The sequence below is a fragment of the Monomorium pharaonis genome, chromosome 6 (genome assembly GCF_013373865.1).
Source record: "Monomorium pharaonis isolate MP-MQ-018 chromosome 6, ASM1337386v2, whole genome shotgun sequence".
Taxonomy (NCBI): domain Eukaryota; kingdom Metazoa; phylum Arthropoda; class Insecta; order Hymenoptera; family Formicidae; genus Monomorium; species Monomorium pharaonis.
In genome coordinates, this window is record NC_050472.1 from 3,328,160 (window position 1) to 3,355,013 (window position 26,854).

Below are 26,854 nucleotides of genomic sequence, written 5' to 3' on the forward strand. Positions count from 1 at the left end.
TTTGTGGCAAATTTCTCGATGGAAAAGTGATGACAAAGAAGCTAACGATTTCCGATGCGGCGAAAGGCGTAATTAAACGATTACTAAGACAAGCATCGGCAAGTGCCGACAGCGGTTTCATTAATAATTCATACGGAATTTATTTTTGCTTTCGCGCTAATTGCGCACTGACGAAACGTCCGTACTGTTTCGCGATTAATCGTGGCGCGAATTATTCTTCCGAGAAAAATTCGGCCCGACGATCGTCGCTGCACGCGGCAACGGTCGATTTTGTCCGGCGTGGTCACGCGTGAGCGGCTTGTTTATGCAGCATCGAGCGGATTTTGCAATTAGCGATGCCCGTCGCTGCGAGCGCAGCATTGTATTCAAATGCCGCAGACGACGGCTGTCGTTCTCGCGCGACTGTCGCCCTGTAAATGCCGCGGAAATAATAAATTATGCATGGTCGCATCGAGCATCTCGCCGGCTGGAGCGTATCGATTTCCTATTAACGGTGGCCCTTACAAAGGGATTACCCGCGAGAATTGATTCGGCGATGCAATCGCGTGTGTTTACACGCCATTGCGATTCGATCGAACGACAGCCGGGAGACACTCATGCGTGATTAACATGAATAATAGAAGATAAAGATGGCATGTAGTTGCGGAGAACATGACAGAAATTGTATTTGTATCTATCTTAGATACGTTCTTCGAGGAATATTCTTCTTCCGAAGGGAATTTTTGTAACTTTGTAGCACAAGTGTGCTGTTCCCACACATTTTCAATCAACGATTTTGTATTGTGATTGTACCATTCTGTGTTGTATAAATCATTGGACGACGTACGACGACACAAATGCACAAGAGAAATTAATAATTCCTTTCGCAGTGTCTCTCCACCGAGTATCAATTCCGATCGATCACGTTACGCGAGGCATTACCCCTCCCATAATTATGTGCATAATTACTTTTACATCATCGAGCAACAATCGCATTACACGAGGAATTATGTTATAGCCGGTACGGCGCGGTGCCATAAATTAATATCACATTGTTAAGTCCGATTGAATCGGAAGTTATTAGCTTGTTGAATAATAAGCGAGATAAATTATTCGCTCGAGTATCCAGGGGGACAATTTTCATTCTTATAAAGCAAAATTTCTCTGGCGTAATTTATAAGTTTCTCTTCAAGTAAAATTTAGATAATTGATTATCTAAATCGTATCTTTTAATGCAAAAAGCCTTGTGGTAAATTAATTTGGTATTGGAAACATTATTGCAATAGTAGACACATCAAGCTATAATTTCTAACGTTTACTTGCGTTTTAAATCAACATCAAGTGGGAAATATATGTTAAAAAACAACTTAAGCGGTACGCACTTAGCAATTCTTCGTTAATTACATTAAAAAAATGTAAGGTTTATGAGAACATTGGTCCATGAAACGGATATGACGTACCAGAAGCTGGCAGTCTTCACGGACGTCAAAAGAAAGCCCGCGCGGGCATGCGCATTTTATGCACTGTAATAATTTTAATAGCCTACGGTACCTCGTCGAGAGAGTACGCTCATCTGGCCGAGAGAGTTGAATAATTGGCCAGGCGTTTCAGCAATTCCGAAAATTAATTAACGACACGGTAATCTCAGGAAGAGAGCGGCCTGAAATGTCCGCGGCGGACTCGTTCGCGGCATACCATTCGCTACGTATCATAAATCTCGCGTTACTACCGCTTTATCAATTAACTCTGACGACGAGGGAGACGCCAAGGCTCTTGATGTCCACAGGATGCACGAGGTGCAAGCAGGAATGCTCGTAACACAATATATCAGCGCTAAACGCTATCATCGTTAAACGCTAAAGATACCTAATTAAGATTCAACTGATTCCAGATATATAATTATTCTTACAGAAGTAACTCTATCCGTGTAAAAATGTGCGCGACATGTAAAAGTTTAGGCCTTACATATTTATCCCTCACGCGGGAAAAGCCAAAGTTTTCTGCGTGTACCCGCGCGAACGATGTGAAAATTTACATAGGCTGGTGTTACCCCGATACAGTCATCCGATGTGAAAATTTTCGCGTCCCCCAGGTGCGAAGACGCGGCGTGAACGAGGTGACAGCACCGTAATTATCGCGCGGCGCTCGTCACGTCGCGCCGTATTAGTTTAACGAGCGTCGACGTTGTTATACGCGGAACGATCATGAAGCTATAACGTTCCGATTCTCGCCTCAAACGGGGGAGGGAGGGGGGGGGTGCGATTTGTATAATTATCGCGCGGACGCAGATTTATGCCGTCTAATAATGCGCCAAGTGTTTTCCGCGAACGCGCAGTCGAGAGCTGTCATACTTGACACGTGTTAATTCCGAGCGGTTAGTTATATTGCACGCGTGTCATCGCGGATTTTCGCACCGCACGCTATTCGTTAGAAAATTAACGCTAATGACATTAACGAGCCGCTCGAATCAATTGCAATTACATATCAGCCTCGCAAATCTCTTCGCATGTCTCCTATTTAGAATTTTGTAACAGTAATGTTTACGTTGATTTCCATCAATGTGGATTAACTGTGATCATCGGTTTGTAAAACTTATTCTCTTTATCCTTGTCCTTATAGAACTAGAAAAGCTTTGTAATATTAATTCTTATTCCGCCGTGAGAAATCCACGTCCTCTCTGTTCCTTCTGCCGAGGCATCCCCCAAGATCTACATCATGTGTAAGAGGAAAGTGAAATTTCCTTTTAATAATGGAAACTCTATTTCCTCTTAAAATTTATTCAAAATTTGGCAATTGTGGAAGAATGTGTGATCTCGAGAGATTTTACTACACTTTTTAATAAAATTTACTAAAAGTATAGCAAAATTAATTATACCTTTAGTAAAATTTACTAAGGGTATAGTAAATTTTACTAAAAAGTACAGTAAAATTCCTCGAGGTCACACATTGTCCCACAATTAGCAGATTTGGAGGGTAAATTTTAAGAGAAAATTCTCTCCGTGTAAGGATTAAAGGCTCGTTAGCGTAAATATAGTGGCGGCGTGACGCATGATTAATTCAGGCAGCCGTAAACGCGCGAGCGGCGGCTATCGCGCGCATAAATAATGATCCCGCGTCTCTCTAATCCCGCCGGGCATTCAGAGCCGCATTTCGCGGGCGAATAAATATCCGTTCACGTTGAACAAAAGATCGGCGAGATCGGCCGCGAGGGCGATCGCTAATCGTGACAAATACGCGTCGTTCCTTAACACCGCCGAGTCGCAATAACGTTTATTTATTAATTGTAACGAACCGATTCGAGTCTTAACGTCGGCTCGAGCCCGCATTCGCGAAATGATTTAAGAATGAAATCACTGCCAGCGAGATGGTGGATTTATCTGATTACTAAGGCAGACACGCGTTCGTGCAATTAGGCAGGCGCACGTATATGGAAACTCGCGGTACAAATGACGGCACCAACGCGATTAACATGATGCATTAGTAGTGACACTGGTAATCAAAAGTAGATTTATGATCCATTACCAATAATAAAAGTTTTACTTTCAAATTTTATTATTAGAAATAACATAATTAAAATCGAGAGAAGATCAACGAACGGTTACAGGAGGACTTTAATAATTAATAATACTTCTTTAATATGATTTTACATACAATTTCTAGCTCTTTAAATTGTCGTTACCGAAAGTATCCGCGCGCACTTGAATGTGTAAGGTGAAAAATTTGTAACAACAGCTTCTCCGTTGCGCGCCAACGTGGTAACCGACGATATGCGTAAGACGCGTGACTAATCGTTTGCGGAAATTACGTGGCAATAGCGATCGCCGTTACCGCGATCCGCGGTAACGAGCAACGCGTCGCCATCGGGCCTGTAATCTCGCCGTTTCATAAACGAAACGTTTGAACCCGTCTTTCTTTAAGCCACATCGGCCCGTTTCGAAGGTTAGCATTATGCAGTAAGTGATACTTGACCGGATCACCGATTTATTGATCGATAAATTGCACGCTATTACCGCGCCAATCTACAGAGACGTTCGATCACGTTACGCTATTGATTTTAGCCACAAGTTTCCGCCTAGCGTCAAAAAAATCGGAATCTCACGCTGAATACAGTATTTTAACTAATCCCGATATACGCTGTCGATCGTAAGTTTAATGATAGGCATCGCCGAGGTTGACGTGTCTCATTAGGAGAAAAATGATCTCGAGAAAGCTACCTCCATTTCAATTTAATTAAGCTAAGGATGAATTTCCTGCGAGAAATTGATTAGTCATCGAATATTAAAATCGAAACGATTAAGTTCACGGTGTAGACTTAATGTCGCGCGGAGTGGATTCTAAGAGCAAATGAAGAGGAGGATGAGGAGAAGGAGGAGGAGGAGGAGCGGAAGAGAGTCCCTTCGGCGTTTTAATTTTATAGCCGAGTGTTAAGCAGAAGAAATCACTCGAGACCGTCGTCGTTGATGAGGGAGCGTGCGCGCTTCTTCACCGCCGCGTTTAATTGCCGCTAGGTCCAGATTATTAAAATACCCCCTCGCTCCCGATATGTCCGGGGGACGTGAAACGCTACCCGTTTGACGTGGAACAAAATTTCAGCGATCATTATTTTACGCCGGCTGACGTTTCCGAAGCGCGTGGCGCCATAATTTTGCCGCGAACAAGTGTGATAATGTCATAGCAAACAAGTCCGGCTTGTCAGCTTGTCGCTTTCGGTTCGCGCGCGCTCGGCGCGGACTGCTTTTATTGGGGTACTTGTCATGCAAAACGGGGGGAAAGCTTATGCGGTAATTCATAATATATGTCGTTATGGCATTTAAGTATCTGTTTGTATATCACGGCGCTATGATTTCTCGCTATGGCATCTCGTTATGTAGATCGCTGCGATTCCGACGAAATTTTAGCAATCCTTTATTTTAAATAGCTGCTATGAATCTTTGTGCCATCAAGGTAGATAATTATTTTTATGCTAATAAAATGAATTTTTATTTCTTATTTGTATGTTAAAGAATAATATCCATTAGCTTTAAATAAAACTGGACAAATATAATGAATAATGCAAATAAGAAAGTAATAAACGATTAATACAATCGATCAATGCAAAAATTTTGATATTTCTAATACTATTTTCTGTGAATTTATATATTTTTCAGTACATTTACCATTAGATTTACGTCACGAATTATTTATGTACATGAAAAGAATTTTCTCTTGGAATTCACGACCATCGCGATTTTAACGATGAAAAACTGTCGCGCATTTAAGTGTATTAGTAATATTAAACCTTCTCGTATCCTTAAATTTAAAATTAATCGCTAATTATATTAATAATTAAAAGGCAAATCGCGTTACGTTAGACATTAGCCGCGGTAAGAGGCAAAGGCTGCATTTGCATTGAGAAACGTTTAGCGGAAATGCAGTTCGAAGCACTCTGGGAAAGTGATATATACGCATTATTTTATAGCGGAGACGATAAGCATCGCAATGATATTGCGCGTTCTAAAAAGCACACACGCATGCATCAAGAGTCATGTTTATACCTGGCATATACCCGGGAACAACCGGGTAATTACGTTCGGTTAGAAATGCCACGCAACAGAGCGCGCCGTTTAAACGTCACTTCTCATGCAAATCGGGGCAATCTTTACGGTGATCGGCGGTAAATCTGCTTTAGAATTTAAGTAGCTGTTTGTACATACTCCGTGCGCGTTGCCCGCGGCGGTTTTACTACGGCCGCTGAAAGTATCTCGACGTCGACGGCGCTGTAAAAGACGCTTTTACTACGGCATCGGCGTTTTAGGCGCCCTTTTAACGAACGACACGGCAAGGAAACGCCGAGCATAAACGGATACTTGAGGCCGGAGACTTGAAGACGAATCGTTGACCGCACTCTTTCACTTTACATCGTAACGAGAGGACGCAATGAAGTAAAATGCGTTTCGCAAGCGCGAGGTTCAAAGAAGCTCCAATACCTTCGTACAAAGTTGTCGATAGTCTTAAAAAGAAATCATCGTGCGATTTTACTGCCTTTTCCCGTCATACGGGTGATTTAATAAGGATGGCGCGACAGAAATTCCGCCGCGTTGAAGCATTTCCTTCAGCAGCTTCGTTGCGCAAAGGTCTAATTAGAAGCAGTGTGTAGAAATAACGTGGGCTTCGCGAAAAATCATAATTATCAATTATAATTGCCGCAAAACTCAATTAATTTTAACAATCGTTAAAACATTGCCATATAAAATATTTAACACAATGTTGCATAGAAAAAAAAAATGTTTTTTGATAATATTTTTATTTTTGAAGTATTAATATTATTCATTAATAATAATTGTCACAAAAGTTGAGAGAAATTATATTAAATGAAAAGTAAAAGTTATCTTCAAAGAATAAATTTTTTTTAAATATTATCATACGTCCAAAACTATTATATTGTGCGTTTTAGATTGGACGATAATTGAAATAAAAATGTAATATTTCGTTGAAATTTAACGATTATCAAATTCTTTAAAAAAATATTTAATTGTATGCAAATAAGAACAAATCATTGCGCAATTCGATAAACTTTTCTTTGCACTTTCGTTGCACATTCACAGCAAAGTCATATTAATCATTAATGGCAGCATCGTTACGAGTCTCGTTACTGGCATTACATCTTTGCTGTGATGATAATGAACAAGTTTGCGCAAGAAAATCCCGTGTAAGGAAATCCTTTTTAACGAATAAACGTTAACACATTATAAAGCTACGCGCAATCTTTGGCGTTCCCTGAAGTTCTCAATCAGGTTTATCTCGGCGTAGTAAACTTATACGGAATCTATTTCATGCTTTCGTCATGCAAATTTTATTCATAGATTCGACCGCGGTAGCCTTTCACAACTCGTGTACATCCTTTCCGCAACGGTTGTCCTCTATAATAAATCGAGATTTTTTTTTATAAGTCAATGCCCTTCTCACGTCTTACGTAATAAATCTGCGTATAAGATCATTGATCTGGCAAAAGTTGGTTTCGTTTATGTGAAGTATTTACAGAAAAGATATATGGTTTTGCTAAAGTATCTAAAAATTTAGTTAGATACAAATCTGAAAATAATTATGCAGGACTGTCGAGTGGCTTGCCAGAATATTAAAAACTTTTTGAAGCTCATCATGATCTACGTAAATATTTTAATCGAATTCAAAATAAAATTATTTTTAATCTTGCATCTAGCTAAATTTATAGATACTTTATTAAAGTCGTTCTCTCCACGTATAAACGAAATCTCGATCTGATGAAAGAATGTGCTCTTAAGCATTCATGCATAAATTTTGCAGACATTTATAATTTTTCGGACGATCACGTAACAATCGAACTGATTGGCAAAATGCAGCTGGCGCAGCCTCTATGCGGAATGAATGAAATGTCATCGCGCGAAAAAGGAACCCGTCGCGTTGGCCTTTAAACGCATCGCACTTTATGAACGTGCCCATTGTCGAAAGTGCACGAGGGAGAAAAAAAAAGAACGCCGCGAGAACATATTTGTCGCGACTATCTCTCGGCGTGAGTCGTGAGATGCAAGGCTTCGAATATTGACGCAGCAGGTTTTTTTTTCCCTTTGCATCGAGAAACACAGAATTCGATAGCGCGCGCGACTCGCAAAGACGTCCCGATCGCAAAATTATGTGAGGCGATTCTGTCGCATTCAAAAATACACATTCACGTATAGCAACGGTGACGGTTAAAACTTTTTTCAACGTATGTAAGTCTGTGAGAACACTCATCCGAGAGGATCCATCGAAAGCGAAGTTGTGAAGATTAAGCGGAAAATTTGTGAAGATTGAAAATCGAAGATTGCTTGTGAAGGCGACATGATTAATTTGATGCGTTCGTGATAAATGACCGTGCGGAAAAATCATAATTTTTTAAAAAACGCCTACATGACGCAAAGACACGGTATGGCAGGGTAATCGGTGCGATAGTGTAGCAACGATTGCTGAATGATGATTTATGAGGCGTCGCAAGTCGACGATCACCACGGTTTTCCGTGTCACATCAGCGCCGTCATGTTTATCGCGCCTTACACTTTGATTGATTATAACACATAAACGCAATATCGCTCATTTATCACGTAATTAATGTGGCGCATCTTAATGGTAAATTGCGTCAGCCGATTATTCAATCAAATTATTTAATACGTCACTTCCTATCGGCAAGTTAAAAATCTGCACCAAGAATCACGGTTTTCCCTTTCTTATTGTATGTAGTCGCAATAAACCTCGATTTTATTTTTTACATTTTAATTAAAAAAAAAATCGCCGTTTATAATTTGATAATAACCAATCGGGAAATATCGATGAGATCCATTTTTTAATATTTTAAACGTATTCCTTGTACCAAATGTTTATTCTTCGGCGCGCCGCGGCCATGTCGACTCAAATTCATCTGCTTGAATTCGTTTGGCGCCGCCTTTAATGCCGACAAAATCCCTCACGTAATACTTGAGAGTCATTCATTTATCCGAACGATCCCATCCCACGATCCCCGTCGTGACTCATTGCACTCAAGGTTCTTCCTGAATCCGGCGCGATTATTTAACTCAATTTAAGAATTAAAAGTTTAATTGCTGAAGGGATACATGTGCGTCTTTAATATTAAAAAAAAATTTTTTAATATAGAACTCTTTCTCTTCGACGATATGTAAAATTTTTGGACATTTCTCATCGATAATCAAGGATAATACGTCTCCTTAAGAAAGCTAAATGTAATTCGAGGTCTCGATTGCATTTCTACACGGAGAGAATTTTCTCTTAAAATTTACCCTCAAAATCTGGTAATTGTGGGATAATGTGTAATCTCGAGGAATTTTATTATGCTGTTTAGTAAAATTTATTATACTTTCAATAAAATTTACAAAAAGTATAGTAAATTTTACTAAAAAGTGTAAAATTTCTGGAGCTCACACATTATCCCACAATTATCAGATTTTGAAGATATAAATTTTAAGAGAAAATTCTCTCCATGTACTCTCGTATTTGCCGCCAGTCTCGAGTCGTCAACTCGTGCGATTAATCCTTGAAAAAATATATATATCGCATTCCTGGAATTGGCTCGCAATTTTGCTAGTTACGTAAAAAGGAAACGTCGGGACGGATCTCGCGTGTATTACGTGCTGAAACCTGAGAGGCTCGGAAAGTGTGCATCGGCCACTCATCGAGAGGATATCGGCCCGTAAAACGAGCCCATAGTTAACTAGCAGGTAATTTCATGGCAATTTCAGGGCTTACTCCCCTTTCTTACTTCTCTTTCTTCCCGAATAAGCCACCCACTAATCGATCTTCTCGTCTACCATCTAATCGAGTCCTCACAGCATCTCTCTTCTCGTCGATCTACGCTACTGGCATCACGTTTTAAAAGCACTAATTTATAACGAAACAATCGGTCACTCCGATCGGCGACGACATTACAAAGTATGATATTCATGTGTAATACACATAAACCTCGTTACAAGTGTAATCATTCATTTTCTTTTATTATAAAATATCTTATAGCATAGAACTCTACAAGAACTACCGAGAATTGTCATGACTATTCAGCATATTTTCTCAAATATCAATGCTACGCGAAATATTATGAATTTATTATTGATAATAATTATAGATGATAATAAAAAGAGATAATAGTACAGGTAACAAGTAGCACAGCATCTTTTTTATTACGGAAAAGTTTTATAAAAAGACTTATTTCTTAAGACTTTTAATGCCATAATATTTTGTCTTGTCAATTATTCATTTCCAATCGCAAGTTTAAATACGCATGAGAGAACAATGCTAATCATTTATTCGTAAAATTAGCAATATGTGTACTTTTTATTCTTCCAATAATAATGTCATTACAGAAATTAGAATTTATTGTATCACACATGGGCATGCGTCTCCTACAATTAACGTAATCAGAACGTTAATGGCGCAGATTTGCAGACGTTCTGAGCATTGCGAAGAAGCGATAAGACAGACCGCGTGCACAGAACGCGCGGCACATATATCTTCGTTAAGAGAGGCAGGTATAGGACTTCTACGCAAAAACACGATCGTAGAATGCACGGCCGGCGGAATTATATATATTCAACATAACGAACGTAGTGATTACAACCGGGACTATTACAGAATTATGCGATTCATAAGCTGTGCACATGCAGTTTCTCACGAAGTTAGCTCAGTAAGAGAAAAGAACCAGCATCGCGCTAAAGCGGTTTCGATAGCTTCGACCATCGATTTTATGGCTTTTTTCGGAGTGGAAATTGATATAAGAATATCAGATTTTTTTTTATTAATTACCAACTCTTGGAAGGCAATGGCATTAAGAGTACTTTTGTTAAAACGATCACTATGCAGCATGTAGTATATGTATTAAAAGAAAATCACGATCTTCAGTCATGATCGACTTCAGAAAGTTATTCGAGAATTGTTCACAAATTATTGCGAATGCCGAATGATATCTTTGCGCAGATGAATTTATTTACAGCTGTCTGCAAAAGTTCCATCATCACTTCTCCTCGAGTTATAGTGGCAGATGTTTACGCGTGTTCGATGATCAAACAGAATTCTTCTATTTTGGTCCGAGGCGTCTGGGACTGGCAAGGGTGCTGAAAATTTGTTTTTAATGACAGCCTTTCGGCGTGCACGAGAGAGAGAAAGAGCCTAATCGTTTGTGACGCAAGAGAGTCTTGGGTAGAAGGAAAAAAAAATCGGCCCGGTCGATGGACCAGATCGGTGGTCTCGACGGTCGATGGTCCAGACTCGCTCTCGAGTCTCTTCGTGCGCGCCGAAAAAAATACACTATGAATAGCTTTCAAGTAGTCGGTTTACATAATGTGGTTGCGTAAACGTTTGTGTTTAATGTTACGCGATGAAAGCGAGAACGGTTCGCATTATTTGAAGAGAATCAACGACACGTCGAGAGCTAATAAGATACGTACATAGATGTGATCTCGTAAATAGAGATTAAAAATAAAAAGACGTCTTAGGGGTCGATAAAAATTAATACGGGAGCATAGAGCCGTTACGTTGCTTTGTTATCGGATGAAATTTATATTAAAGTTTCAAATGAACGAAGGAAGCGTGTGAAAAGTGTAAAGTATGTAGAAATCGTTGGAAATCTTGACGCGTTACTATTCTCAACGACATGACTAGGGAGCCATGTTTCCAATCGTCTACCAGTCCCGCGAAGATTTCTTATCGATCCGATCGCCGCGTGGGTGGATCACCATGATTTATGGGCCGTCGTAGCGACAGCATTAAGGTGATCTATGGATCCTGGTGATTCCGACCCGAGTCGAGGAACGCGCGCCGCATAAGTTATTGCGCGCGATCTACGAATGCAAAATGCGAGATGTCGCGTAGTAAATTTGATCCATCGATCCTACCAGCACACGCACGTAGCTAATTCTCTCGGTATGATAATAAACTGCCGCACGAACGACATAAAAGTACCCGAAACTATTTGCACAGGAATATATTGAGCGATCGCGTATCTCTCTCACATGTATTCCTAATTGAAACTTGACATAGAAAAATACACGTGAATTTCTCGAATTATTGATAGCAACTCTACATGTATACAACATATACAGCCTTGACTAAAAATATTAGATAGTCTATATAAAAAAAAAAAAATACTTTTAAAGTAAATTTTAATAACAGAGAAACTAAGGTGCGATTTATCCTTTGTTTCAAGAATTTCATCGTTTAAATTTACACGTAATGCGATAACATTAATGGAAAAAATAACAATCAAAGACTTTCGGAATAAAGATTAAAAAATGTAGGTGCTTAATATTTTCAGCGAAGGCTGTATTATTATGAATCCGCGAAAATCGTCATAAATATGAATGAAGCAAAAATAAATCGTCGTGTTTGTCAAACGCGGAATATAAGTAGCGGTCTAGGCGCATTACATAAAGTTCTTAACACGTTCCTAACATCACATCATCGTAAAAGCGACGTCGTTTTGCTCCCCGTGCAAACGGGAAAAGTGCCAAGGTACCTTTCACGGTGGACTGCGCGAGCTATCGCGCGCAAGGAGCAAGTTGAGGATCACCTCGCGGAGGAAGACTTCCTCTCGCACGCACGCCCATGCGTACGCCCACGCGGTGTACCGCGCGACGTATCGCGTGAGCCGCGCTGAAACCGTTTCACCCTGAAAAACTATGTTCGCGCTATTGCCTGCGATTGGGCAATCGCACCGTGTGGGCTCTCTCACATCGGGCGACCGGAAGGGAAAAAAATGCCTCCCGCGACACCTACGTTCATTAGCCTCGCCGTCATCGCCGTCGTCGAAACTGGGAGTACGAGACGTGCAGAAATCTGGACATCCTTCACAACCGGATTTAACGAACTCCGGGGGAGGGGGGGGGGAGAACACGCGGGGGTTTCTGCTCGCGCGCGGAATCAGCGGAAGGTAGCGTTTTATCGAAAACCGCCGGCGGCGGCCGCAATAAAATGCGGCCCCGGCCCGGAGGTATATACGCCTTCAGCGAATTGCGGTTGCTCAAACTGGTCGGCTCCCTCAAATTAGAAAGTGCACATTTTTCGAATGCCGCGTCGGTAATCACGTTTTACAGTGCGTTTATACCGCAATTCCAGGTGCTCAAGAAAACATTTGCAATTGTTCGTCATAGAATCCTTTCGACGGTTTAATATTATAACAATTTTTACTGCGGCACTTTACGTTTTAGTTTCTATATGTATTATTAACTGTATTACATACCACATTTTCTGTACGGTGTACTATTACGGCCACGCCTGTCAACTATCCCTACGAAGGTCACTAGATTATTTCTGCAGAGAGCCACGGCGCGTATAGACAAGCTATCTCTAAGGGTACACTTCCTACCTTCGACTGTGGAAAGTTCTTGCGGAGGAAGACTTCCGGTGCGCCCACGCACCTAGAAAAAAATACCGCGAAGAACCGCGCCGTTAAAGCCTGCGGTCGAACCACGGCGCGGTTCTCCGCGGTGAGTGCCCCACGTGGAAATACGACCATCGATGGGATTGTAAATCTCTCCTCTCCCGTCGTCGGGGCGACGACGAGGCTCGAAGGCCGATCGTTCGTTCGTTTCAACGCCTCCGAGAGACACTGTTTAGTCTTCGGCGGAGCTAATCTCTCGTCGCGGATTTCGTTTCGCGTAAACCGAGACCTATTTTTTTTTTGACAGTCAGTTATTATAATATGTAGTTTGTACTTTTGCATTTCGACGTACCAAGCGTTAGACAATTAATCACTTCGGTTACCTAACTTTTTTGTTTCAAGCGAATTCTTCTTTTGTTTCCCTATTTTGTGTTTTTTGAATTTGCCGCGAGTACTTTTTAGAGTTAAAGAGAGTTCCTCTGCTTAGGCCCGGCACAACAAGTGGCACAGGGGTTCAAGTAAAGAAAAATATTCAAATGACCATTTTGTTGCCTTCTTTTTTTTGCTATATATTATATTGCTATATATTATACACTAATTTGAATTTCTCTACAAAGTTTCATGAAAATCTGTTCGTTTTGATTTAGCAGCGGAACTCTCGTAAGCACAATTTGTCAAAGCAAACTTTACACCTTACATCGGTCGCGTAAATCTCTCACATTGGTATTAAAGGCTATGAGTAAAGGTAAAAGGGGCAATAAACGCGAGAGTAGTGACAGTTTCAACACCTCCCGATCCATTCGCGTTAATATTCAGAAACCAAATGAGAGATATCGGCGGCGCGTCGTCCGTGCGATTTACTGCGTCCGGCAGAATAACGCGGGCTAATTGCGAACGTGCGTTTACAACTACATTAGCACGTTGTAGAATTAATAATAGTCACACGCGAGCGTATTTACGAGCGGCAGTTAACTAATGTGACTTTTCTTTTCGCGCCCTCCTTTCATTCCCCGCGGGCCCCCGGGGGGTCTTTTCGAACAAGCGGGGGCGTTGAATCTGCCCTCCCCCCTCTTCCCCTCGGGGAAGATCGTTAGTCTTTATCCGGGGAACGTTTCGTAATTGTGACGTCGTCGCGGAGACCAGCTCCGGCCGATCCCTTCGCACGTGGCTCGCCTAATTTATTAAGCCGCTCTGTGCCCGATCACGCTTCAATTGCGTCATCGCGTGAAGTGCTGAAAACTGTGCCGTGGCGTGATAATGAATTCCGAGGTCGATTCGAAGCGGCAATAGCGAAAGCGTCGAGTGAGACCGAATGAATCGGGCGTTCCTTTTTAATTTGACCCTCCCATCGCGCGACGCGAAGGGAATAAATTCGAGACGGAGATAATGCGGGTACGCGCCAGGAGAGTCAAGTACCACTCGGCGGAGTTTCAAGTACGCGCGGGAATTAAAAACTAATGGTCTTACAACGGCAGAGCGCGATAAATTGCTCACGCGAACAACCGCGTTGTGCGTATCGAGGAATCGTCGTATCGCGAAAGGCAATTACGGAGACTAAACGAAGTGCCACAATCTCTTTTTCCGGGAAGAGAACGCGGTTAATAAGGGCGTGTCATAATCGGCAGGATTGCCGGCATCGTCCGTGATTATCCTCATCATCATTATCGATCGGATCGGTTGTCGTTCAATCGTAATTACCGTGCTCGTCAAATTGTGTTAGATCTCTGAGGCGAGATTACTTTAACGACAAGCGTCAGCGCAAAACTACGGAATCTCGGGCTTGACGTACGTAGAGTACGAATTTTCGTCGACGGGACTGAACTCGACGAAGGGCGAATCTTCCAGGTAGAGAGAAAGAAAAAAAAATGAAAAACGCTTTGAGGCGATATAGCGATCGCGCGAAGACAACTGCCTCATTTGCAGGAACGATTTATCAAAATCTGCCGCGGCATTGCCGAGTTTTCGCGCCACGCACCACAGGCACGTTCGTGCATTACAAATAGAGACGTGCGTGCTTAAGGCGTGTCCTACACGACGCAACAAAGTGGGCACTTGTGCCTTCTGCGAATTTATCTCTGCTGACAGCTCATTATCCGATAACGATAGGCACGCCGCGGAGAGTAGCGGTTACAACATCGACGCGGAGGACCGATCTGTCTCTGGCTCTGTAACTCGTTTGTCCCTCATTTTCATTTTTCTCGCGAATCCACTGCCGTTACAAACATGTCATTTCAACATAGCGATGAACAACTTAAGAGTAAACATATCTAGAAATAAATCTCATTTCTTGTGCTAGAAAAATCGCGGATATTTCTAAGTCGGAAAGTGGATAGCGAACACGATGTGATTATCGTGAAGCCATGAATTGCCAATGTTAAGAATGTATACGCAAAATAACACTTCGCAACCCATGAGGGGAAATAATTGGGAGAAAATTATGTGAAGGCGAAGAAGATACGTAAAGATCTCGATTAATTAAGATGATATCATCATTGATGATCGATCCTTATTTGGAAAATAGCGAATCTAGGCGGCCTGGCTATGTTTCGATTAAGTCACGTTCAGTCGATCGATCTCTCTTGTCGCGCTATGAGTCTTCGCTATCTCTCTCGTCTGTAATTATATTTTAATTAATTTTTCGCCGCCGATATATTAATGCAGTAATATACCTTTACATTTCATGGAAAAATCGAAAAATTTTACAGCTTATTAAATGAAAATCTACGTTTTTTTTAGACTGATTTTAAAATTTATAGTTTACGCATAATATAATAATCTTGGCTTTATGTACGGCGCAATTAATTCGTGCGTATTATAGACTACGTTAATTGGAGTCAGTAATTTATATCATAAATGTAATTAAAATGGTTATTTCTGTCTAATCGTTATCATTTTTATTGGTAAATTTAACTTGACGATTTAGCTTTAAAAGGTAAAAGAGAACATGAGAAAAATTTTCTACTATTTAACTTTAAAATGCTAATATGAAAGAATTATCATTCAAGTGTTAATTCATGCAGTCATTGAAATTTTGATAGCTTAAAATAACATTTTAAAAAAATTTATTTACATAAAAATAGTATTTAGTTATTTTAATTAGTATAGAAAATAATTATTGAATTTTCAGAATAGTCATTAATGTAAGAAAAATATGAAGTCGTAAACTATATCCATGAAGTATATTTATTCATTAAAGAAATAACAGATATTTCAAAATTTTAATATCGATAGTCTCGCTCGATGGATTTTCGAGCAGCATCTCGTCATCAAGCCATCCCGAAACTGCAATCGCTTGCCGACTACCGCGGCAATTTCTCCGACCCTGTCGTTTTCGGCGTACATCGACTTTTATTTTTCCACTCTCTCTCTCTCCCTCTCTCTCGCATCTTCGTCGGCACTGCCGTACTGGAAGCAGGATAATAACTCGCGACCGACGAGCGGAAGAGGCGATGCCACGAGGAATTATACGCTCGTAATTCGAGTTCGGCGATACCACGAAGACACTAAGCCTCGCAACTGCTCGCCTTAGGCGCGATTCTGCCAATGAGAAACGTTGTCCTACCCGGCGGAGAACACACGTCCACGATAACGAAAGCAATGACACGAGTGCAATGAACCAGCTGTCGCTATTATTCCAATCTCATCAGTTACTAGCAATTGCAGTATTGGCAGGTGAATGGGATTGGACGATAAATTAGATCAAGCATAACAATATACATCTCCAAGATACAACGATAGAAGATAAAGATCTTCGGCGTAAAAAAAGCCTTTGCCTCATAAAGAAAATCAAAACTTTTAATCAGAAAATTCTATTCACTATAACACATGTCATATATTTTTGTATAATATTATTGAAGCCAATTGCTAGCAGCGTCCCGTTATTCGAAAATAACAATTGTATTAAAGCACGCTATCGTGTGATTTTGTCAATATCACTTTGCGATTGTTACTTTACTCGCGGGTTCTACGTTTTGCTCTGTTCTTGACATGTTACTTTGCCACATAATGGAAGTAAAGATTGATTCTACATTACGAGCTTTTCTATCGTATCATTCGATCAATTCCCAGTGCCTCCTGACATATTTCGAGATTCGTTACGATTCTTTGATAATGCCGCAGATAAAGGAATTCCACTCCCGCGAAACTATCGTTGCTCTCCTGGCAGTGAGCGCGCAAACCGTTGATATGCATTAACCACTTGTCACCCTGACATATCAATTAAAATTCTCAGCGATAAGGAATCTCACTAATATTATCATACCGGCGTGATGCCGTTCCAATGCGTCGTGTATACGTCCAGCTGTATCATCATTATCTAAATCGTGTAAAATATACGTTCTCTCCCCGGATTATCGTGAATTCGCGACGATCGAGAAAAAAAAAGGACGAGCGAGGTACACGATGCGTGCATTAGCATCAAGTCTCGTTATTTATTCGATTTGCACCTTCTGACAAGCAAAGACAGTATCCAGAAATTCAATTAAGAATTACAAATCAAAAGGATCGTCAATCGGACAATCACCTTCCCCACGTCTTTCGTCAATCCTGAGAAAGCGATTTAGCTGAAAGTGTATCCCTCGGCGCGATCCACAAAACAACCTGTGGATTCGCACGAGGAGCCGCCGGCCGGGATCTCAAAATCGCCGGACGCGCGATTTGCATTTCGCATGCTTTCGCTCGTCCGGAGTCACGTTCGTTCGAGAGTTAACGTCCGTCTGTCGTTGCCGGCAAATTGACGCACGCGATTAATCACGGACACCGCGCCTCTCTCTTCATTCGCGGTCACTCGCCTCCTCCCCCTCCCCCCCCCCCGCGAAAGAAACCGGAACGCCACGTTGATCCCTCAACCTTAATGAGTCCGCGAATCGCTCTATGCACTCGTAGATATCTCCGCGGGCCGATCTGTGTTTACTGCACACTGCCAGGAGAGTCAGGCGCTCCGGTCGCGCTGCTCGTACCTTTTGGTCTCCGCTCGCGCTCATCTTCGCGGACATGAGCTTTGATACCCGGGTGGAGATTGTAAGACGATAGTGACGCAGTTTTGTTATGAAATATGCGGGCAATTAAACCTGCAGGGAGAGAAGCGATTGCATGCATTTTCCGCGGAAAGATAGTAACAGATGAATTTTTGAAAGAGTCGCAAAGCTGCTACGTGTAATTCTAAAATATTTTCTATGAATAAAATAGCTGAACAGCAGCCTTAAATAATCAAAATGATACATTAAAATGTGTTGCATAGTTTAAATTTAAAACTGCACCAAAGTTTTACAAAGCTTTTTTGAACAAATAATGATAGATTTAATTTCCAACTGTAATAACAGTAATAAAAGCGTGTCTATCGATTGTACTCTAAAAGCATGACGTCAAGATAATCGAAAGCTCGTGAATATTTATCGTTGCAAGCGAGAGATCGAGATTAATCGCGGCGTCAATATTTCACGTAATTAAATTCCAGTCGATAGATTTCTCTCTAACGTGTACCTTCAAATCGAGTTTCTGCCTTAGCTACTCGTCATTCTGACGTATCAATTAAAACGGATATTAATGCATAATATATCAGTTAGCAACTGGGGATCTCTCTCTCTTTCTCCGCAAGTGTGTTTGTCATCCTGCGATGTGTTCGTCATTCCGACGGATAACGATTTATCGCGTAAAAATGCGAACGCGAGATGGTTACGAAAGAGATCCGCGCACGGTTGGTCCAACACACAGCAGGGTGTGTCGTGACACTCTAGGAATAAATTCCAATACGAAACTAAATCCTTCCCGTAAAAATCTCAAGTTAATTTTCCTGCCTCTTTCAAATTGAGAACCAAGTGTACAACGTAGATAATAATTCTAATTTTTTTTCTCAGAATCCATTTTAAATTTAAACAGAATTTTAATAGAGAAGTTCTTTTGAATGTTTGCTGAAATATTTCTTAAAAAGTATGCAAAATGAAGAAATTCTCAAAAATAATCGACATTTGAGCACTAAAGAAATCTCGTAAAGGATTGTTGTGGGGTTACTACACCTTGTGTACATGCACTTTCGTTTCACGTGCTGCGGTACCGCGACCCTTTTTTCCATCGATTCCCAAGTAACTTAACACCCGGTGCGATTTCAACGGCGGATTGCATTTCGCACTTTCGAGCCCGTCGGTTCATATTTACGCCTCAAGCCGGTCGTTAAATCTCGACCTTTTGTTTCAGACGCTCTTACGGTTTATGCGTATTTTTCCTCGGTAACAATCAGACCGGTCACGTTCAACTGTAGCTAACAATTCAGTACGACAAGTGATTGAACCCTCTTGATCCTGTCTCTAGATTGCTCGTTTCAAAGTCAAAAAGGATAATCAATTTCCATAAAGATATTTATGTAAGTTGACTGCAATTAATTCAGTCCAATCCACTCATTTAGCTTAGTTGCATTGTACATAGTTAAGAAATTGTATACACTAAAGTTACACATTACATTTACATGGATAAGCAGCTCCACAATATTACTATAATATTTCTGCTATGTTTAATTAACAGTGTGTTAAAAAATAAGTGTACTCGTTTTCAACGATCGCTAAATCTAGCGAACGTACGCCAAGTGAATGGTCCTTATAAAAGATATTCGTAATTAATGCGATATTAATCGTGATTACTGGTACATATCGTATATCATACATGTTTCTTTTGTCGGTAAACTGTAGCGAACGATTGCGCGCGGTGCGCTCACAATTTCACATGATATTTACCTATATTCGAATATCATGCAGTTGCATTTCATGTACGTACAGTGAATCAGTATGGAACGAGTGCGGAGATAATATCGAGGCAACACAATTTATCCTGAAAAATCAACGATCGTAGATCGCGTTATCGCGATCGGATTTCATTGATAGCGAGATGCATATGCGTATACGTTACATCGAGACCGCACAAAACGCCACGCCGATAATAATTGCCACATGGGTGGCCACGTTAGTTTCGCGCTCGCACGATTCGTATAGCTATCTTAACGATTACGCCAATTTTTCTCCCTACTGCAGCAAATGGAGAACGCGCCGCGCGTGAGTTCCTATCTGAATAACGAATAATTTCTGCCTGAATAAATCGTAATATAACATTTTTTTTCCCCCCAAAGCAAACGGGATCTGTAGACGCTTATTTTTGTTCGAGTAAACTGTCACGTCTACTTTAATGGCTAAACGAATATATTTACTATTATACGGGCAACAGGCCGAGTCGACTTTTTGCGGGACAAATTTGTGACGTGAGCTACAACCCGGACGGAGAATTCCGGCGAGTTATAGCGCCCATTACGGTACAAACGGGACGCGTAATCAATGTATCAATATTAATCGCGCTTGCACGCAAGCCGGCTACTATTATCGCGCGCCTTAAAGTGCATTCGTCCATCGTCGGCGCAATAATGCCACGAGTGAGCTTTTACACGCTCGTAACGCGGGAAAGCCGTAACGAGCGTATTACAGTATAAGGCGAGCGACTGCGTTTTCGATGACTCTCTCTCTCTCTCTCTCCCTCTTTCGTTTTTTCCTTCAAAATGGCACGATGAATGTTTACGACGAGTGGCAGCGGGCGGTTACGCGCTCCGCTCCGGCGTCCAACTGGTCCAGCATCTAGCATTTCGCGCGGCGCGGCGCTCAACGCACAAACACAAGGTGCAGCGGAATTCTTTGCCCGCGATTTGCCCGGTAATTCGATACCTGGAAACGATTTCACCCCTCGCGTTACGCGCCTTTACGCGATATCGACTCGCTTTCGGTCGCCTGTCAGCCCGAAGCCGCGCGTTATCGCCAGCGATACCGCGTTGTAACTCAATTGCAGCGATTTGCAAGAAGGCAAACGACCAGAAGATCACTTCATAAACATGACGTTAAATAAGTCGAATAAATCACATGCGCTTCTGTTTCTTTATTTTTTTTTTTTTTTTTTTTACAAAAATTCAACAATTAATTCTCTCTGCAACGCACGCGTTTGACTCGTGCGAGCGAGGCCTTAATCAATTCGAAATGATGCATCGCTGCAAGAGGGATTAAAGGGAAATAAATTCGAGCGCAGCCGAGTGTGGCGCCTCGGGCTACGCGATAAGGAATCGGCTCGATAAATTGTAGCGATCAGCCGAGGACGATCGAGACGTAATCCGCGTCACTCGTCCACGTGAACGTCAGATCGACTTAGCCGAAATCTCCGAATTGATGACAATTATTCTTGTGGAGTGTCGTCGAAGATCCGGCCACTATCGCTACCATTCGATCGGATTGTATTCTCTTCGACCCTCGCCTCGGATAGCGTCGCGACCGGATCGAGGAACTCGAGTCGCCTCGCGGGGGAAATTCTCAAACTTAGCATAATTTCGATGCAAGTATGCCGATTTGTGACATTCGGATGCAGATCGAATCCCGCGAAACGACGCCAAAGTGGAGGACAGCGGGAACACGAAAGCATAAATTCGCGCGGAGAACGCGCGAGAAAAACTCCCTGCAGCGCGGAGCATTAATTTCTCGATAAATTGTTATAATTTTTGATATTTAAGTATCTTACGCGTTCCTGGCCACTTGCTGTAAGAAACGTCAGACTACGAATTGAGATGTTCCAGTTACCCGTGGCCTTGGTCGAATAATACTCGCGCAGCGTGAAAGCAGAATCTTCGGTGGAGTAAGGTTTACCAATTTTTACATTTCTCATCGTACAAATTTAATTTTGATATCTAAGAGTTCTAAAGCAGATACAAAAGCAGTTCTAAAATATTTTTTCAAGTATTAAAACTTACAAAAACATTTTGTGGATGCAAATTGTTACTTTTTAACAATTATATATCTAAAAAATTAAATTCTGGTTAAAAACACAGCATCCACGATAAAGAAAGATATTTTTTAGATTTTTTACATCATCTTACATCGTTTTATAAAATTTATGGAAATTAACTCAAACTAAAATAATATAATTACCTGGGAGAATCTCTACATTTCGTATTGTTGCCCGTGACATTTGGAAGCCGATTTTCGATATGAATTAAAGAAGGAACTAAAATGAATTGCGCGCGGTAATTAGCGAAGTATCGCACGTTGTCCTGCGGGAATCCTATCCTTTCCACATAGAAGCTCTCCTCGTATCGTTACGCGTCATCGTTTTCGTGCGATACGCGATACACGGCGCGACCCTGCACAGCCACTTTTATCCCTTCCCCTAATCTTAATTAATTTCAGCCGTTTATTAGCCGTCGGCCGACCTCGCTCTTTGCCGCACTCGCGTTCACGTCAGGATAACCGACGCGCCAAGGATGGCCGTTCGTGAATCAGTCATTCAGCCGGAGTGCGAGTGAAGAAAAAAGATCGCGATGCTATTTTACGTTCGCTCGAAGGACACCGCGCGGTTCCAATTAAAGCGCGATTCAAATATCGTTGATTTTCTTAAGTTATCGTGGCCCACCCAGCGATACCGGCGCGCTTGTTAAGTTCGAATAGAAATAATATTTTAGCAATATTTACTTTAGCTTTTATTCTCTAAAAGACTCCGTCCACGGCGAGGATTATAAAACAGATTTTTACACCTCGGGATCATTAATAAATTCAATAGCTATTCGAAGAAGACCCGATTCAATGACCCGCCAGATAATAATCCGTACCGTTCGGAAGAGACGATTAAGCTAGAAAGTTTGAATAGACCGTCGATGTCGTAATCCTCGAGATTGGAGTAACGCGGCGGGAAGGCGATGCGTACGACGTGTTTGTCTATTATCTCGTATTTTACGAGTAAACAGTTTCAAGCTCGGACTTCTCTCCGAAAATATTCATCTCGCGATGAAGGAAAAATTGTATCTTCCGTAACGTTTCGTAAGAATTTAAACAACGTATTTCAGCCACCGCGGATTCCGGATTCCTAATGTCAAGGAGTTAAGCTCTCGCACGCCTACGTTAATTGATTCGTTTCGTCCATAAAAATTACTCCGAGCATTCTTGTAATCCAAGAGCGCCGAGACGCAACTTGCCACTGACGTGTTTTCGTCGCGATCAAGACCGTCGGCGTCAATATTCATCAGAAAACGGCGCGGCACCGTCTCTCGCTCTTCGCGTTGAATAATTGCATCTCGCGAGCCGAGACGCGCGCCTCTCGCGCGATATTGGTGGCACTGGTGGCCGCGCGCGAGCGTGTGCGCCGGCCGGTCTTTTTATCGCGCGCAATTGCGCGCGTCTGGCGACCCAATTGCGGGAATCGGATCTCCGCTCTGCCTTCCTCTCCTCGTCGCGCCGTTTGACACCCGTGACTCACGCGCGTGCACTTTGACGCGACGCGACGCGTGCGCGTGTCGACCGCCCTTTAATCAATTTAATACGCGGCGCGCAGCTCCGGGGGTGGCCGTGCGCGTAAGTTTCGCGCGAAAGTCACGTAACCGCCGATAAGACGCGCCACGCGCGTCAGCGTAAATTTTATACCGCGTGCAGCATTCCTGCCGCGGCTCTTGAAATTTGATTTAGCGACTGACGTCAGTCTCCGCGCTCTTTACCTCTTATCGAGATACGTATCTTCTCCTAACGCGATGTGTGTGTGTGTGTGTGTGTGTGTTTGTGTGGAGTAATTCATCTCTGTTTTGGCGGTGCGAATCTCTTCGCGTTGCGCGATAACTAATCCATCTGCCGTTACGCATATATTACTTTCGGAGAGGGAGGAGCGGGATGCATAAAGATTGCCTTGAAACTTATGTTAATTATCTCGTAACGGGACGGGCCGTTGTCCGAGGCTGGAAAGAGGAATGGAAGACGAACGCGAGGTGCTTTTGCTCGGGCGATCTTTTCTCGGTTTCGAACCCGCGTCGAACTGTTTTACGAGAAGAGACGGTTAATTCGCCGTGTCGGCAAATCGTCAGGCGAAGAAACCGATAGGACCGCCCGTTCCCCCGTCGAAAAAAAAAAAAAAAAAAAAAAAAAAAGACGGAAATCTCCGAAATTCGTGCAACGAGAGCTTTTAATGAGGGTCGACCCGGAGTACCCGCGGCAGATTGCACGCGGCATCTCGCCGGCCGACGGCGCGATTATGCATGCGCGTGTTGCATGTGGGTATTTCGACCGCAACGTTCGGTTTCGGTTTGCCTGTAATTTCGGATTACGGCAATCATATATATACGTACATACGTGGGGGTTTATATCGCGAGGATCACGAACAACCGTGGCAAAAAGGAAGAAACGGACGATGTGTGTAAACCGATGCACACGTGCTGCGCTACAAATTTCCGTAATGTGCGAAAACGAGATACGATGATCTTACATACGCCATACGTTAAAACCTACATACTTATATGTGGGAAACTCAATCCCCTCGCGCTTGAGAAATCATACGCGTGAAAAATAAAACCAGATATTTCTTGGAGTAAAGTTCCAGAGGGCACTACCTAAAAAAAAAAAAAAAAAAAAAGAGTAGCAAGCTGACGTTACTCGCCATCATTTTGACATCAAAATAAAATACGACATTTTAATGATGATTAACATCATCCGTTTATACTATCTGATTGCAAAAGAGATAAATCGTGGAAATAATTACGTTAAGAGGAGACTTCGATAGGTCGCAAGTCGTAACTGCTGAAATACAGCGGAAAATTCAGGGGCGTGAGTAATCGATTTCGTCGACGCGAGTTAAGCGTCAAGTATCGATAATGGATCCCGCGCGTAATCGGGGAAAGTTATGTCTCGTAATCACGTTTATTGATTTGCCTAGGATCGGCGTGCGGATACGCCGCGATTATACAGTGTATATGAAGGATAACGATTCTGATACCTCTTCGGTGCACCCTGAGGTCGGGAACATTCTGCGCGAACTAATCGTTAATTGCGCAACAAATAAATAGCACGATCCTTTTAGAGAATTACCGTACACATTTTCAAACAGGCCAATTAACGTAATACATCAAAGGTTACACATTGCACAAGAGATTATGATATTTCCCGCAAATGATACGTTAAACGGATATTAGTATCGGTGTCGGTTTAGAAGTCATATTGCCAATAAGCGTGGGTCGGGTTTCACGGGGGATGGGGGAAACGCTACATGTTCGCCCGAATTGATCGCGGACTTAATTAAGAGAAGACATTAGTCGACGGCGCGTTGCAGAATGCTTATTACGGTGTCAATCGTGGAAATATCCGCGCGTTTATCGCCGCGCGGAATAACATTCTTCGATAATTACACGGCCGTGAGAGTGAGCACGCGCTCGCGGTACAAATGTAATTTCTCATAATCCCACAATGCGCCGCACCTGTCCGCACCGTGTTATTACCGGAGTCACCGGCGTTTCGCATTATCCCCCAGTGGACGTGGGTTGGTTTTCGCTGCCTAAATTGCGATTTGCCAGAAGGCATCTTCGAATCGCCTGCAGAAACCGTTTTATCGCTTCCCACCGCGAGGCTCCGACCTGTTCTCTCTAGCTCCCCGTAACGGAGCCCTCGACTTTCTGCATTGTGAAGGGTCAAGGTTCGTCGCGAGTCGTTCGAAGGACTTGGTCGATTAAATACCGCAAGGCAATCGTGCGATCGATTTACTCGCGCCGCGATTGCACTGAGAAAATTCGCGGTAATTTAAAGCAAGCAATTTAAAAGGGTATTATATTGTCTAGTAGAGTGTGAAAAAGTGGACTAGCTTCATGATCCCCTCCTCCCCAAAACTGCACATATTTCTTTTAATATTTATATTTAGCAAATATCTATGAATTTTGGAATTATACAACCGAAAGAATAATTGCAATCTCTAATAAATTTTTTGTTTCGTTAAATTCAATGTCCGTTTTGTTAAAAAATTTATACTTGTTCTTAAAAATTGCGCCGTTTTAATTTTCAGTTGTAAACGTATAAAACTAAAGAACAATATGTGCGGCAGTTCTCTTTAAAAAAACCAAGCAAAAGAAATTTTTCGGGGCGTTTCGGATTAGAATATCATATTTAAAGCCGAGGCGGCTTTGAGAGCATCGTACAATCTCCTCGAGTCGATAAAATGGAGAAATATTGAGTTGTAGACGCCAATTCTCTGAAAGTGTTGTAGATAAGATAGCATCGCGAGCTACTTCCGTCTGAAGTGTACCGGCGCCTATACTCGCCGCTAATAACACCAGAAACGAAGTCATTACGTTTACGCGATATGAAAAAAAGTTCCCTCAAAGTGCCAGCCTTACGTTATTAAATATCGCAGGAATGTATATCGCCGCGGTTACGTCAACAAAAATCGAGTCGCCGCCGCCGCCGCCGCCGTTGCCGATCGAGAGCCAGCGGACGAGCCGGTGCGATTTTTCTTATTAAATGGGTAACGCTCGCGTAACGATAGTTGTCGAACGATCAGATATCGCGCGGTGGCCGCGCGAGCCCGAACTCGATTTTCCATCAACGCGCGGATCGCTGATAAGGTAATTAATTGGCGGCCGGCAGTTCGCCGCTTGTCCGCGTCGCGCCGCGAAAATTACTTTAACGCGCGGCTCACGCTGCGCCCGGTATACACGACGGTATTTAATTGCGCGCGCTTAATTACGTTTATTCGCCGCGCGCGCGCGCGCGCGGTTTGATCGTTCACGGCGCAGTGGGAAACGCGCGGGAAAATTACAATCCCGCAATCTATAAGCATCGTAGCCACGGAGCGCCGTGTTATTAATGTAAAGGAAACGTACGAAACGGTTAAGTTATTAGCGATTTAAGTTTACAGCCGGACCCGCCGGAGAATAACCATAAACGCGGAGGCCTGCGTCGGAATATGAGCGCAATTACAATTACTCTCAAGCGGCCATTACAGCGTTTGCTGCAAGGATCACCGAGAGTTTATCGTTTCGAATGCAAGCGCAATCGCGGATTTATGGTACAATTTTTACCGTCGCTCGTCTGTCGCCGCTCGTACCATCCGGTTCTTATCGGCGAACAACAGAGTGATGCAAGAGCGAATTCGCGTTCGCTATCGCGCGAGCGTCCAAGTTCGTCCAATCGCGATCGCACCGCCCGCCTACACGCAGCCCGATCGGGCTGCATAACGACGTAGTTA

At 42.5% G+C, this 26,854-nt stretch overlaps 1 protein-coding gene across 3 annotated transcripts in view; it reads right to left on the reverse strand.

The window, feature by feature from the left end:
- LOC105837358 (laminin subunit alpha-1) overlaps positions 1-26,854 on the reverse strand; it is a 143,174-nt gene that overhangs the window by 13,867 nt on the left and 102,453 nt on the right. The gene's annotated exons all lie outside the window — the stretch shown is intronic.